At 39.9% G+C, this 16,531-nt stretch overlaps 1 long non-coding RNA gene across 1 annotated transcript; it reads left to right on the top strand.

Moving 5' to 3' along the window:
• Positions 1 to 4,281: 4,281 nt before the first annotated feature.
• On the top strand, positions 4,282 to 11,199 carry LOC126074100 (uncharacterized). The gene is made up of 3 exons (XR_007516908.1): positions 4,282 to 4,594; positions 6,173 to 6,294; positions 11,148 to 11,199. It is a non-coding gene; the product is annotated as an uncharacterized LOC126074100 (long non-coding RNA).
• Positions 11,200 to 16,531: the final 5,332 nt, after the last annotated feature.

The following is a 16,531-nucleotide window of genomic DNA, read 5'->3' as shown; positions in this document are numbered from 1 at the left end:
AGTATTCTTTTAGCAATGAACATAAATGCTAAGTGTCTTAGGCTGGGTTCTCTAGAGAAGCAAAACCAGTGGAGTGTCTAAATATATATAGCTAGAGAGAGAGAGAGGTTTATATGAAGGAAATGGCTCACGCGTTGTAGAGGCTGGAAACTCCCAAGTAAGGCTGAAGGCTTTTTCTGACTCACAGAGTTGGCAAATCCAAGATCCAGACCACAGAGACTGATGAACTCAAGGTCAGCAAGTGTCATGGATTGAATTGTATCCCTCCAAAATATCTGTCAACTTGGCTAGGTCATGATTCCCAGTATTGTAGGATTTTCCACCATTTGGTCATCTGATGTGATATCCCTATGTGTTGGCAATCCTATCTCTCTGATGCTGATGAGATGGAATTAACAGCCTTTATGTAAACTCAATCTAGAAGATGGGATTGTGTCTTAAGCCAATCTATTTTGAGACATAAAAAAGAAAAGCCAGCAGAGAGACAAGGGGACCTCACACTACCAAGAAAGCAGTGCCGAGAGCAGAGCCTATCCTTTGGACCTGAGGTTCCTGTACAGAGAAACTCCTAGACCAAGGGAAGATTAATGACAAGGACCTCCCTCCAGAGCTGACTGACAGAGAAAGCCTTTGCCTGGAACTGACGCCCTAAATTTGGACTTGTAGCCTACTAAACTGTGAGAGAATAAATTTCCTTAAAGCCATGCACTTGTGATATTTTTGTTAGAGCAGTACTGAATAACTAAGACAGCAGGCAAGCTGCTAGCTCAAGTCCCAAGAAAGAACTGGAGGTCAGATGAACAGAAGCCAGCTGCAATATCCAGAGCAAGCGAACTAGTGAGCCTTACTAGAAAGCCCACCTATATTGGATGCAGGCACAACCCCAAGGAAATTTCCTTTCAGCTGATTGGCTACTCATAGCAGATCCCATCATGGAGGTGATCACATTATAGCAGGTCTCATCATGAAGATGATTTCATCATTATACAACTGCCAAATTACATCATAACTGATAATCCACTGAGAATCATGGCCCAGCCAAGTTGACACACAGTCTTAATAATCACACTAAGTAACCCACTTTGTCATGAATGCTAGGGTGGTCATTACCAGAAAATAATTGATTTCAGAGGCTTTGACAAATATGATGTGCCGTAAATATATAGCATTATTTATTTTGACACGTATTTATATACTGCTTCTTTCTCCAAAAGTCTGTGAACTGGTTTTTGAAAAAAAGCAATTGTTTGTCTTTTCTGTGGCTTATTGGCATTGGTCGTTGAGCACTGGGGCTAGCATTTTGAGAAAGATGTCATTAATATGAATGTGAGACAAAACCACAGACAATTAAAATAATTTTTATGTTGCCGTTGGTCTCATAGCCTTCCTGTGAATCAATCACATGTGACTTAAGACTGTGTTTGAACCAACTTCTCACTTTGTGCATTGTAAACAACACTCATCACAAAATTCAGATAAAAGGTAAAAAGGAATTGTGTGGTAGTACAAGAATCTCAGTGCTATTTTTACAGCAAACATTATATGTACTTACCATGAGCCAAGTGTCAATACCTTCGAGCTGAAGACCGTCAGGAACACACCTGTAGCTAAATCATCGAAGACAGAGCCCATTAGGAGTGGCAGGGGTGGTGGAGTGAAAGTGAGAGAGGGTAAGCAAAAGTTACAAAGCAAAGACTATGTCTTGTACATTTAGCAGGGTGGGAAAGGCAAGGAGCAGAGCATTTGTATAGGCTTGATGTTTTGTAATGGCGCTGGTTGTGGGAAGAAAGCAATATGCAATAGGTTGGGGGCAGATTATGTAAGGTCTTGAATGTGAAGCTAAGGCATTAATCTTGTAGGAAGAGACATCGAACATTACTGAAGGGAGTTAGAAAAAATTGCAAGAACTAGTAACAGAATCGCATCTAATTCTGACTTGCCTAACAGGGCATGAAGTGCACAAAGCTAAGGTTTAGTACGGTGCCTTTCATATCATTTTGGTCAGAAGCCACAGTAAGAATACATCCTATGCCGAAACCCAGTATACAGTACTGATGCACACATACACACACAACTGAAACTTAAGATAAACAAGACTTTGCCTTATCATGTGTGCAACATTATTTTCTACTCCACTCCACCTGCTTCTGCTTTACTTCACTTGATTGTACTTCATGCTTGTGTATCCTCATTATTTTTTTCTATCTACAAAGGAATGGCCAAAAGTTTGAAAAATAGTGTTTTACAAAGATAAATTAGTGAGGAAAGTGAACCGCAGGGTACAAAATAGGGGTAGGATGGTACTTATTAGGTGATAGCATTGTTCATTTACTAATAAACTCCTTAATTCTTTCCTTCAACCAAATTTGATGAAGTATGTATTACGTACCAGGCATGGAGATACAAAGATTCCCAAGATTCAGTCATGCCCTCGGAAGGCTTGTGGCTAGTGGTAGAGACAGGTAGCCAGTTCAGTGTGGCAAGTGCTTTAATAGAGATTTGAGAAAAAGTTCCCCGTACAGATCTCGCAACCTCAGGAAAATGTTGTTAGGCGCCATCCAGTCAGGTCCTACTTATAGCAACGCTATGTACAACTGTATGAAACACTGCCTGGTCCTGCCTTGTCCTCACAAATGTTGTGTTTGAGACCGTTGTTGCTGCCACAGTGTCAATCCGCTTCATCGAGTGTCTTCCTCTTTTTCACTGACCCTCTATTTTACCAGGTTCAAGTAATCAAAAGTTTCATTTTACTTGGATCCACAATTAACACCAATGGAAACAGTAGTCTGGAAAACAAATGATGCATTGCCCTGGGCAAGCTTGCTGCAGGAGACCTCTTTAAAGTGTTAAAAAGCAAAGATGTCACCTTGAAGACTAAGGTAGAGGGTCAGTGAAAAAGAGGAAGGCTCTCAACAACATGGATTGACACATTGGCTGCAACAACGGGCTTGAGCATAACAATGATTATGAGAATGGCGAGGGACAGGGCAGTATCTCATGCTGTTGTACATAGAGTCCGTATGACTCAGTGGCACCTAACAACAACAACAAGAACTCTACCAAGCATGATATCCTTTTCCAGAATCTGATCCCTCCAAAGTATGTGAGATGAAATTTTGCCATCCCGGCATCCTAGGAGCTTTCTGATTGTATTTCTTCCAAGACAGACTTGTTCATTCTTCTGGAAGGCCATGGTATATAGTCAGCGCTCTTCACCAACACCGTAATTCAAAGGCATCAATTCTTCTTTGATCTTCTTTATTCCTTGTCCAGCTTTCACAGGCAGGTGCGTCTATTGAAAATACCATGGCTTAGGTCAGACGCACTTCAGTTTTCAAAGTGACATCTTTGCTTTTGAACAGTTTCAAGAATACTTTTGCAGCAGATTTCCCCAATGCAATATGTTCTTTGATTTCCTAACTGCTGCTTCCATGGTTGTTTATTGAGGATCCAAATAAAATGAAATCCTTGACAACTTCAATATTTTCTCCATTTGTGATGATATTGCATATTGGTCCAGTTGTGAGGAGTTCCATTTTTTTCATGTTGAAGTGCAATCCATACCGAAGGCTGTGGTCTTTGATCTTTATCAGTAAGTGCTTCAAGTCCTCTTCACTTTCGGCAAGCAAGGCTGTGTCATCTGTGTAATGCAGGTTGTTCAGGAGTCTTCCTCCGATGCTGATACCATATTTTTCTTCATATAGTTCAGCTTCTCGGGTTATATAGATTGATTGAGTATGATGAAAGGCTACAACGCAGATTCGCACAATAATGAAACACTGCCCTGTCCTGCATCACCCTCAGAATCCTTGCATGCTTGAGCCCACGTTTGCAGGCACTGTATCAGTCCATCTCATTGAGGATCTTCCTCTCTTTGTTTCTTATGTCTCATTAATTCTCAGGTCAATTAATCTGACGTTGACTGTGAGACAAAGTAGAAGTCAACCTCTGAGTAGAATATTTACATTTGTAAGCCCCCTGCAAGTCTATTTATCATTTTTTTTGCATGTTAAAATTTTTTTGATGGTATTGCTTTTTAGTATTAAGGGTTCTAAGTACTGGTAAAAAAATGATGTTTGAAGTTTTGTATAATTCCATTGTCACATGTATTTTATTGCTACAGTAACTCTAGAGTGCAGACTTATTTTTTATTGTAGTAGCATTGTGTGTAGAAATGGAGGGAACGTGCTGAACGAAATGAGAATTCAGAAATGAATAATCCATAGAAGTGATATCAAACTTTGCCATGAAGCTGGGGTTTCAATAAGTTATGTAACAGAAAAAGTAAAAAAGGAATCTATATCCACACTCCCTTTCCCTCGTGCAATCATTCTCACAGTGGCTGCATTTCTTCCCAGCCAAATCCTATACTTCTGTGCTTTTTTGTACAGATGGTGGAGATGCTGAGCAATCAGCAGGGAAGCCTATATTATATGGAAAATGGGAAGAATAATTAAGAGAGAGTATAAAAGAGTCAGAGAAGAGAGAGAGAATGAATCTGGGTTTGGAAGAGACTATTTGGAGTTGGAAGTCAAGATAAGATGGAAGCTTCTGGTAGCAGCTTTGGTACATGAGGATTTCGAGAAGGCTAAAGGTAAGAAAAAATATTTTAAGAAGTTCTGCTCTTCATATGGAATGTTCTTCCACTTTGGGCATTAATCTATAGTTTCTTCTAGAAATCTTATGCTATTTGAAATATTTCTTCCAACTTTATCACTTTAAGACAGAAATTTTTTTTTTTTTGCTTCCAGCAATTAACTTAGTAAGTCTCATTTATATCCAAATCTTTTCTTTTCTCACTGATTTTGATGCTGCTTTTACAATATAATTATTATTGTTGTTGTTAGGTGCCCACGAGTCCATTCAGACTCATACTGACCCTCTGTAGGACAGAATGAATATAATAGCATCTGACTGTACTGGATTTGCTTGTGATCATTCTGCTGCATGGATATATCTATTTAGATTGAGCCAGTTTCACACTGGCTAAGCAAAGCTTCATGGTGCATGTAATAAAGAGGAGACCAAACCTTTTCTCTTCATTCTTGTTTGTAAAAAAAAAAAAAAAAAAAAAAACCAGTGCCCTCGAGTCGATTCCAACTCATAGCGACCCTATAGGATTATCTTGCCCAATTATTCTTGTGGCAAACATGGCTCAGTTGCCTTTCCAATATCTATTCTCAACTTTTTATTTTTTAATAGTAGAACACTGGTTTAGTTTGGGATTGCAATATACCCAGCTAAAAACCTCAGTCTAGGGGTTGCCATGCCTATTAGTTTCCTATTGCTGCTATAAAAAATTACCATAAAGTAGTGACCTAAACCAACATAAATTTATTATCTTTAAGTTCTGGAAGACAGATGTCCAAAGTGAGTCCCACTGAGCTAAAAATCAAGACGTCTGCCTTCCTTTCTGGAGGTTCTAAGGAAAAATCTGTTTTTAGGTTTTCATCAGTGGTCCTTATGATGTGCCGTACATGAGATGTCATATTCTTGGGTAGGGAAATTCTCTTTCAGGACAGCTGGGTCCATTGGCAGTGAGGGAATCTGCATCTGGTGCCAAAGCTGAACCCATGGGACCGAACTGGCAGTAAAGTTTTCTTTCTTTATGGTCCCATGGCCTCCAAGGAGTGGAGTCCTGGAGAATGGAGTAACAATTAAACAATGTATTTTTTGAGAACTTCTGAGAAATCTGCCTCTGAGCCCCCAAAGCTTTAAATTCTCCCTCTGCTGCTCAACTGCAACACACCGGCCACAGGCTAAGATCCCCCTCATTTGTAGTCCTCCGCTGAAAGGTCCATCCACTCCTGAGACCCAGCACTGGAAACCACCTCCCTGCCTAGCCTGTACCCGTTGTTCAAAGGAGAAAGGGCCAGTGTAGCCCAGTCTGTGGGGTGATGCCATGGAGAAGCCAGAGAACTCCAGGGAGTTCTGTGGGCATGGGTTCTGTGGGAATGGATTTCAGGGGAAGGAAAGCTTTTATGAACCATGTCTTCTGGGGAACAGTCAGGGTGATGACATAGTGAAATGGTATTGATTCAAATTCTGTACCGTCCAGGTCCCTACTCTGAAGGGGCTTCTCACAGCCCATTCTCTCTGGTTCCCTTTCCTTCTTGCTTCCATCTCAGAGAACAATCTGCTCTTTGAGCAGAAATATTTACTCTCCCCTCAGGCTGTTCAGCTCTCAGGATTCTGCTCTGGTTCAACCTTAGCACCTCCTCTTATTTGTCAAGCACTGACTACAGGAGGCAGCGCTGCTGAGTGAGGAAGGCCCTGACTTGGAATCAGACAAGGGTGAGTTCTAATTCAGCCCTTTCCACATAGTAGCTGATGGACTGTATAAATATTCTTTACATACTAGGAACCTGCTTCTTCATCAGCACAACAGTGAGTACAAGGACCTCAGAGGAAGCTCGTGGTATGACAGATACAATGTGTCAATGTCTAGAATCTATTGTCTAGTGTCATTTGAAAAACACCATTTATTGATCATTCACATGATACGTTCCAACAAGAATTTTTAGAAAGTCTACACAATTACATAAGACAAAGGAAAATGTTTTAAACGTATAGAAGAAGAGAAACATTGGGTCAAAAGAAAAGAAAGGAAACATAAAATGAAGGGAGAAATGACAAAGTAAACAAAATTCATATCATAATATCTCACACAGGTGCCAACATTAGGTGCCTGATTTGGCTGTGTATATTCCAGTGAAGACAAAAGACTGTGTTTGTAGTGTTAGCGTAAGATTTGGCTATATAAATGGAAAAACTCAATTAAAAGTACTTTAAACACAAAAGGAGTTTATTTTCTCTTCCATAAAAGAAGGGTCCAACATAATAGCTCCAGGTTAACATGAGTGCAAGCGCTAGTCTATATTTCTGCTCTGCCATTCACAATGTGTGGTTTTTGTAGATATGATGGCTTCTAGATTCCAGTTGTCATGTACAAACTGGGGGTAAGAAGAAGACGGAAAAGGGGAAATGTTTCTAAAGAGCATTCCAATATACCCATCCCAAAATTCCCATCCCAAACCTTCCCTTCTATACCACTGACTACCCATAATTACAAGTGGAAGTGTGGTACTTCAGCAAGGCATATGTAACCAGTTGTCACCTGTTCAATTATCTTTGCTCTGTAGGGTTTTCAATGGCTGTGACCTTTCAGATGTAGATGGACAGCCTTTCTTTTGAAGAGAATCCGAGTGGATTCAAACCGCCAACTTTTTGTTTAGTAGCCTAGGTCTCAACTGTTTGTACCACCCAAGGCATATCTAACCAACTCCCTATAAAATTGGGTTTCTGTTAGTAAAAAAGAGAATATGTATGTTGGGTAGGGAATCTATGCTACAACCATCAGTTATAAGATTCACAGTATCCATAACATTAAAACATACTAATTCTGTAATGAAAGCATGACCCTGCCTCCTAAAAAAAAAAAAAATGTGTCCCTGATTCTCATAGAAACATTACACTGTATAATATAATATAATGAGCAATGTCTTCAGCCAATTCCCTACAGGTAATCCAATCATAAATTTGAATATTCTTGAAATGATTCCTAGTGGAGGCTAAAGGCATCACACACAGTAACTGTCACTCTAGGGAAAAAGGGAGGAGACAGGGACATTATATCCTGGCCCAGGTAGTCACGTGTTCTGAAGCAGGAACCTTGATGGGGCTAAACAGCAATATCCAAATGACGGGCAAGAATATCCTAACTCCCTAGTGGTACAGACTGAGAAATGCACTGCAGTCACTCTATTATTACTCTGAGTTTCATGGCTTTAATTAACCAGTTGTTATGAGTCCTTTGATCTCCAAACCAAATGATTGCAATGGCCAGTACTCTGTATTTCCTGGGGAGTTTTGAATATTTTATGTACTAGTCTTATATGAATTGGATAAGAAAAAAATAATCTCTATCCCCCACTTTTATAATGACAACAGATCATTGACGGGTGGCCACATGTGGAAGTGGGAGATGCCCCAAGAGATCTGCAGTGAAACCCATCAGTTAGCTTTCTGTTTGTCTCTCCACCTGCAGTGATTCCCCTGTTCCTCGGATCTACCCTCAGTGGCTAGAAGAGACGTCGTAGGGATGCTCATGGGATGTCCCAGGGGAGCCTGGATATGCTCGGGTGGAACCTCCATGTCTCTGAGTGAAGGCAACAGGATTTCAATGAGTCTTGAACCAATGCATGCCTCCTTCCCTTTGAGTGTGGAGAAACTCCAGCTAAGAGGTTCAGGCAGCGTTTCTCTGGGGCATTCTGCAGAGTAGAGGTCCAAACTAAAAGAAATGTTCTTTCTAAGGTAAAGACTCCCTGTGGTTGTGGATTCAAATGTTGGCCCAGATTTATACCATGGGAAGTAAATGAGCAAGCAAAATTCCTATCTGTTTAGGTTCTTTTGCTCCCTGTAAGCTAAATCCGTCTGAGACGTTAGGAACACTAGAAAAATACTATTTGATGAGCAGGAATAGTATTTCGAGTGCTGAAGCCCTAGAAACAGCGGATACTAGCCTGTTCCCTTTGTCTGCAGCTCGCCACTCCCAGGTTGGAAATGAACTCACTTGTGCCTCCCATAGACATCACTCTGGTCCAGATAACCATGCCTGGTCCACCTCATACGCTTCTGTTCTCACCAAAAGCAGCCAGGGAGGAAAGTAACCTTGTAGGATGCAATCCAGAAAAGCTTAAAGAGACAAATAACTGCTGTGCCTAGACCATGTATTCTCAAGAGGGGTGATACCACCACCTAGGTGATAGAAATAGGTTCTTGGGAGTGTGAAAATATATGAGCCATTACAATGGTTTGTGGCCTTCTAAAGGGCCACAGTACCTAAACAGGCATACACTATATTTGTGGAATTAAAATTGCAAGAGTTTGTAGGTTGGTGATTAAGAGGGAAAATGCCTCTAAAGGCTCATTAGGGGGCAAGACTGAAAGAAAATTTGTGAAATGCTGGACCAAAAGTATGGAGGGAGGTATTTGTTGAGCAGTAACTCCCAAAAAGGTCTTTGGGCGGTACAAAAGGTTTGCACTCGACTACATCCAATGGATCCTGGCTGAAACCATAGAATACCAGAGAGATGTTTACTTGGGTTTTATTGACTATGCTAAGGCATTCGACTGTGTGGATCATAATAAATTATGGATGACTTTGCAGAGAATAGAAATTCCGGAACACTTAATTGTGCTCGTGAGGAATCTATACATGGAAAGGGAGGCAGTTGTTTGAACAGAATAAGGGGATACTGAATGGTTTAAAGTCAGGAAAGGTGTGCGTCAGGGTTGTATCCCTTCACTATACCTATACAATATGTGTGCTGAGCATATAATCTGAAAAACTGGACTCGATGAAGAGGAATGGGGCATCAGGATTGGAGGAGGACTCATTAACAACCTGCATTATACGGATGACACAACCTTGCTTGCTAAAAGTGAAGAGGACTTGAAGCACTTATTAATGAAGATCAAAGACCACAGCCTTCAGTAGGATTACACGTCAACATAAAAAAAACAAAAATCCTCAAAACTGAAGCAATGAGCAACATCATAGCAAATGGAGAAAAGACTGAGTTTGTCAAGGATTTCACTTTACTTGGGTGCATAATCAACACCCATGGAAGCAGCAGTGAAGAAATCAAGAGACACATTGCATTGGAAAATCTGCTGCAAAACACGTCTTTAAAGTGTTGAAAAATGAAGATGTCACCTTGAGGGCTAACGTGCGCCTGACCCAAGCCATGTTGTTTTCAATTGCCTCATGTGCATGGGAAAGCTGGACAAGGAATAAGGAAGACAGAAGAATTGAGGCCTTCGAATTGTGGTTTTGGTGAAGAATATTGAATATACCATGGACTGCTGAAAGAATGAACAAATCTGTCTTGGAAGAATTACAACCAGAATGCTCTTTAGAAGCAAGGATGCCAAGACTACATCTCATATACTTTGGACTTGTCATCAGGCGGGATCAGTGTCTGGAGAAGGACATCATGCTTGGTAGAGCAGAAGGTCATCAAAAAAGAGGAAGACCCTCAACGAGATGGTGTGACACGGTGGCTGCAACAATGAGCTCAAGCGTAGTAAGTATTTTGAGGATAGCACAGGGTCGGGCACTGTTTCGTTCTCTTACGTATAGGGTCACTATGAGTTGAATCCAACTTGATGGCACGTAACAACGATAACAACTAACCTAAAGTTTGATGGTTTGAACCCTCCTAGCACACCATGGAAGAAAGGCCTGATGATCTGCTTTCATAATAGAAAACTCTATGGAGGAATTCTACTCTATAAGAAACACATAGGGTCGCCATGAGTGAGAATTGGCTCATGGCAGAGGGCTTTGGTTTAACTCTCAGAAGACAAGAAGAATGCAAAGAGAGAGGAAAGCCCATTCTTTTAGGGTGGGGTTGTTCCATTCATGCATTTCATGTTTTCTTAACTCCTATTCTGTGTTTTTCTCATCCACAATTTCAGTGAAGGGCTTTGTGTCCTGATCAGCTGGAACCACAGTGTTTTTTTTTTTTTAATTTTGTTAGCAAGAGCTAGCTTCTCCTCTTTATTTTATTCCCTCATTTTTCATAAGTGCGATCTCGTGTGTTCATGACTTCATTTATGAGTCCATTTCTTCATTCAACAAATATTCACTGTAAGCAAATACTATCTGTACATGAAGTATAATAAAACTTCCTATTTCATAGGTTTGTGGGGAAGATGAAATGACATAATGCATGAAAAGATGCAATGTCTTTCATACCAGGAACATAGCTCTCAATGAGTAGAATAGAGTTGTCAGATACTGAGTATCCCTAATATGCCAGACCCTGTTTCTATTTTTTTAGTATTCTGATTCAAATGTCCTTTCCTACCTGATCAGTGCAACACATATGAAATCTAATGATTTTAGTTCATTTAATTGCTATCCAAACACACAACTAAAAAATAAGTCATTACTTTAAATAACTTTCAGGTTGATATCCACCATCTTTCAGTTATAAATCATCATCTGCAAGAGATCATTTTGCCTTTCCAACATTAAGACTCTAATTTATTTTTCTTGTGTTATTGCATAGTATGAAACTCCAGACTACTGTACTGGATAGTGGCCATATCATGCATCCTTATATTCTTTACAATTTTAGTGGGAATTTCTATGTCGTGTGCCACAGAGACTCCCAGCAAGGACCTTGTTTGGAGGTGAGTCTTTGTTGATTAGTCAGTTATTTCCTAGACTATGGATGTGCTCTACTTTTCTTTAAGTCAACTGTGGTTAGTTATATTTCCCTAAAAGAAAAGAACTATCTTGAGGTTTTCAGAATTTTTCCCATCGAGACAGACATGATTACATGTTCTCCACATGCATAATCACAGCCACTATCTCAAAACTAATTCCCTGCATTCTGATTTCTCATATTAGTTTTTAGATTACACTCATCCGAAGTTTGCTTTTGCCAAAGAATGCCTCTTGGAGTTATCAAATCTATAGCTTTCTTGTTTTAATTTCATTAGTTATCCTTTTATCTTTATTATTTACTATTTCCTGATTTTGGAAGTTTATTTTGATATATTTCATTGTACTTTTTCTAACTAGTTTTTAGTTACGTTTTAAAGTTTGTGTTTATGTGCCTGTACAAAAATTCAGATCTTAAACAAAATACCCTAAAACAAGATAGGAAGTCCTGGTGGTGCAGTGGTTAAAGTGCTTGACTGTTAATCAAAAGGTTGGCAATTTGAACCAACCAGCCACTCCATGGGAGAAAGATGCAGAAATCTGCTTCTATAAAGATTTACAACCTTGAAAACCCTATAGGAGGGTTCTACACTCTACAGCAGCGTCTCTATGAGTCCAATTCAATTTGACAGCAATAGGTATATTTTTCAGTTGAATTTCTTGAAATATTTTCTCATAATTAACTTCAGTAGAATTACTTAAAGTTTGTCTAAAAATTGATATAAAACAAACAACCAAACCCATTGTCATCGAGTGGATTCTGACTCATACCGACAGTATAGGTCAGAGTAGAACTTCCCCATAGGGTTTCCAAAGCTGTAACCTTTAGAGGACTAGACTGCTATATTTTTCTGCTGCACAGCAAACAGCCAAAATTTTGTGTAGCAGCGAAGTGCAGTGTGATACCTACCGAAAGATTGTTGTTGTTAGATGCCTTTAGTCGATTTCAGCTCATACCGACCCTGTGTACAACCGAAGGAAACACTGTCTGATCCTTCGCCATCCTCACAATCATTGCTATATTTGAGCCTATTGTTAATGTACTGTTGTAACCACTTTTGAATAATCTACAGGAAGATTTTACCTGTGTGTCATATTTATGATATTGTTGGATAATTTCTGCATTTTATCCGGCCTCCTTTCTTTGGAATGGGTGCAAATGTGGACCTCTTCCCATAGGTTGGTCAGGTTGCTGCCTTCCAAATTTCTTTGCATAGATGAGCGAGCACTTCCAGTGGTACATTCCATTTGCTGAAATATCTCAATTGATATTGCATAAATCTCTGAAGTCTTCTTTTTGGCCAATGCCTTCAGTGTGGTTCGAACCTCTTCTTTCAGTACCATGGGTTCTTGATCACATGCTACCTCCTGAATGGTTGAAGGTCGATCAATTCTTTTTGGTACAGTGACTGTGTATTCCTTCTGTCTTCTTTTGATGCTTCGTGCATTGCTCAATATTTTCTCCTTCAAAACCTTCAATATTGCAACTTGAGGCTTGACTTTTTTCTTCAGTTCTTTCAGCTTGAGAAATGGCAAGCATGTTCTTCTGTTTTGATTTTCTAAATGCAGGTCTTTGCACATTTCATTATAATATTTTACTGTGTCTTCTCAAGCTGCTGTCTGAAATATTCAACTCTTTTACTTAATCATTTCTGTCTTTCGCTTTAGCTACTCTACATTCAAGAGCAACTTTTAGAGTCTCTTCTGACATCCACTTTGGTCTTTTCTTTCCTGTCTATTTAATGATCTCTTGCTTTCTTCATGTATGATGTTTTTGAAGTCATTCCAGAATTCATCTAGTCTCTGGTCATTAGTGTTCAATGCATCAAATCTATTCTTAAGTTGATCTCTAAATTTAGGCGAGATATCGAGGTTGTACTTTAGCTCTTATGGACTTGTTCAGATTTTCTTCAACTTCAACTTGAGCTTGTATCTGAGCAATTGATTGTTGCAGAGTAGGTCCCTGACCTTGTTCTGACTGAGGATACTGAGTTTTTCTGTTGCACTGGGTTTTGAGTTCTTCCCACAGATGTAGTCAATTTGATTCCTGTGTATTCCATCCAGTGAGGTCCACGTGTGTAGCCACCATTTATGTGGTTGAGGAAAGGTATTTGCAATGAATAATTCCTTGGTCTTGCAAAATCCTATCGTTTGAACTCTGGAATCATTTTTATCACCAAGCCATATTTTCCAACTACCCATCCTTCTTTGTTTCCAAGTTTTCCATTCCAATTACCAGTAACTATCAAAGAATTTTGATTGCATGTTCAATCAATTTCAAACTCAGAAGTTGGTAAAAATCTTCAATTTCTTCATCTTTGGCCTTTGTGGTTGGTGTGTAAATCTGCATAATAGTTGTGTATTAGCTAGCCTTTCTTGTAGGCATATGGAAAATATCCTATCACTGGCAGCATTGTACTTCAAGATAGTTCCTGAGATATTCTTTTTGATGATGAACGCTACACCATTCTTCTTCAATTTGTCATTTTCGGCATCGTAGACCATATGATTATCTGATTCAAAATGGCCAATACCAATCCATTTCAGCTCACTATATTCTAGGATATTGATATTTATGAGTTCCATTTCCTTTTTGACAACTTCCAATTTTCCTAGATTCATACTTCATGCATTCCACTTTCAGATTATTAATGGGTATTTTCAGCTGTTTCTTCTCATTTTGAGTCCTGCTGCATCAGCAAATGAAGATCCCAAAAGCTTGTTAAAAATGCAGTTCCGATAGGGGGCCAAGATGGCAGACTAGGTAGACACTACCCTGGATCCCTCTTGCAACAAAGACTCGGAAAAACAAGGGAATCGATCACATACATAACAATCTACGAACCCTGAACAACAAACACAGATTTAGAGACGGAAAACGAACAAATATGGGGCAGCAGCGACTGTTTTCGGAGCCTGGAGCCAGCGTCCCAGTCAGATAACCTTGGTGCCGGGCATCTGGGCCCAGGGGAGCTGAACTCATAAATCTTGTGACGGCGCAAACAAGGGGCGCAGCCCTACCCCCCTGAACTGAACCTGGGAGGGGGCCCAGCCGGTCTGCGGGGGCGGCGCGGTGACACGGCTGGCGGGACGAGAAGTCCCCGGGAGGCAGCGACTGATTTCGGAGCCGGGAGTAAAGCATCCCAGCAGGGGAACCTTGACACTAGGATTTGGACTGGCAGCGGAGGATCTGACCGCGGCTTCAGCGGGCCAGACCCCCGGGGGCAATCTCCACACAGCCAACACACATAGGCGACACGCCCCTCGGGAGTCTCAGATAAAATAGTCATTCCAAGCAAGACAAGCAACTCTGGCTATATTCCGACGTGCTACTCTCCTATCTCTCTGATCCCTCCCCCACCCTCCCCAGTCGGCTTCATTAACATTGGAATTTCCTGAGCCAGAGGGAGAACAGCTCCGGCTCTGCGGCGGCTTTGCTTCCCCCCCCCTTTTTTTTTCTTTTGGTCTTTTCCTAACCCACTCTTCCAGCCTGAGAGAAGGAACCACAGAAAACCCAGGGACCAAAAATCCATCCCTAATTGGACTAAAAACACAGAACCAGCTACAGCTAAGCATATATGATCCAAATCTCGGACTTTCATCCTTACAGGGAACAAGGTGGCACTTATACTCCAAAGGCAGTTCTGATAGGGATCTGACTGCATTTTTTTTTTAGCGGAATTTCTGGAAAAACAAGTTTCCCAGTGATGGCTCGGAGACAGCAGTCGATATCAAACCACATAAAGAAGCAGACCATGACAGCTTCTACAACCCCCCCAAAAAAAGAATCAAAATCTTTCCCAAATGAAGATACAATCCTGGAATTATCAGATACAGAATATAAAAAACTAATTTACAGAATGCTTCAAGACATCAGAAACGAAATAAGGCAAACTGCAGAAAAAGCCAAGGAACACACTGATAAAACAGTTGAAGAGCTCAAAAAGATTATTCAAGAACATAGTGGAAAAATTAATAAGTTGCAAGAATCCATACAGCGCATGTAGAAATCCAAAAGATTAACAATAAAATTACAGAATTAGACAACGCAATAGGAAGTCAGAGGAGCAGACTCAACCAATTAGAATGCAGACTGGGAAATCTGGAGGACCAGGCAATTAACACCAACATAGCTGAAAAGAAAACATATAAAAGAATTTAAAAAAATGAAGAAACCCTAAGAATTATGTGGGACTCTATCAAGAAGGATAACTTGCGTGTGATTGGAGTCCCAGAACAGGGAGGGAGGACAGAAAACACAGAGAAAAATAGTTGAAGATCTCCTGACACAAAACTTCCCTGACATCATGAAAGACGAAAGGATATCTATCCAAGATGCTCATCGAACCCCATTTAAGATTGATCCAAAAAGAAAAACACCAAGACATATTATCATCAAACTTGCCAAAACCAAAGATAAAGAGAAAATTTTAAAAGCAGCCAGGGAGAAAAGAAAGGTCACCTTCAAGGGAGAATCAATAAGAATAAGTTCAGACTACTCAGCAGAAACCATGCAGGCAAGAAGGGAATGGGATGACATATACAGAACACTGAAGGAGAAAAACTGCCAGCCAAGGATCATATATCCAGGAAAACTCTCTCTGAAATATGAAGGCGAAATTAAGATATTTACAGATAAACACAAGTTTAGAGAATTTCCAAAAACCAAATCAAAGCTAAAAGAAATACTAAAGGATATTGTTGGGTCAGAAAACCAATAATATCAGATACCAGCACAACACGAGGTCACAAAACAGAACATCCTGATATCAACTCAAATAGGGAAATTACAAAAACAAATTAAGATTAATTTAAAAAAATGCTCATAACAGGGAATCACTAAAGTCAAAATGTAAAAGATCACAATAATCAAAAAGAGGGACTAAATACATGTGGCATAGAACTGCCATATGGAGAGTGATACAAGGCGATATAGAACATTACAAGTTAGCTTTTTACTTAGAAAAATAGGGGTAAATATTAAGGTAACCACAAAGAGGTATAACAACACCATAACTCAAGATAAAAGCCAAGAAAAACGTAACAACTCAATAAACAAAGTCAAACACTATGAAAATGAGGATCTCACAATTTACTAAGAAAAACATCTCAGCACAGAAAAGTATGTGGAAAAATGAAATTGTCAACAACACACATACAAAGGCATCAAAATGACAACACTAAACACTTATTTATCTATAATTACGCTGAACGTAAATGGACTAAATGCACCAATAAAGAGACAGAGAGTCTCGGACTGGATAAAGAAACACGATCCATCTATATGCTGCCTAC

The sequence above is a fragment of the Elephas maximus genome, chromosome 3, assembly GCF_024166365.1.
Source record: "Elephas maximus indicus isolate mEleMax1 chromosome 3, mEleMax1 primary haplotype, whole genome shotgun sequence".
Taxonomy (NCBI): Eukaryota; Metazoa; Chordata; class Mammalia; order Proboscidea; family Elephantidae; genus Elephas; species Elephas maximus.
The sequence above is the reverse complement of the archived record's forward strand: the minus strand, read 5'-3'. Positions and strand labels throughout refer to the sequence as shown.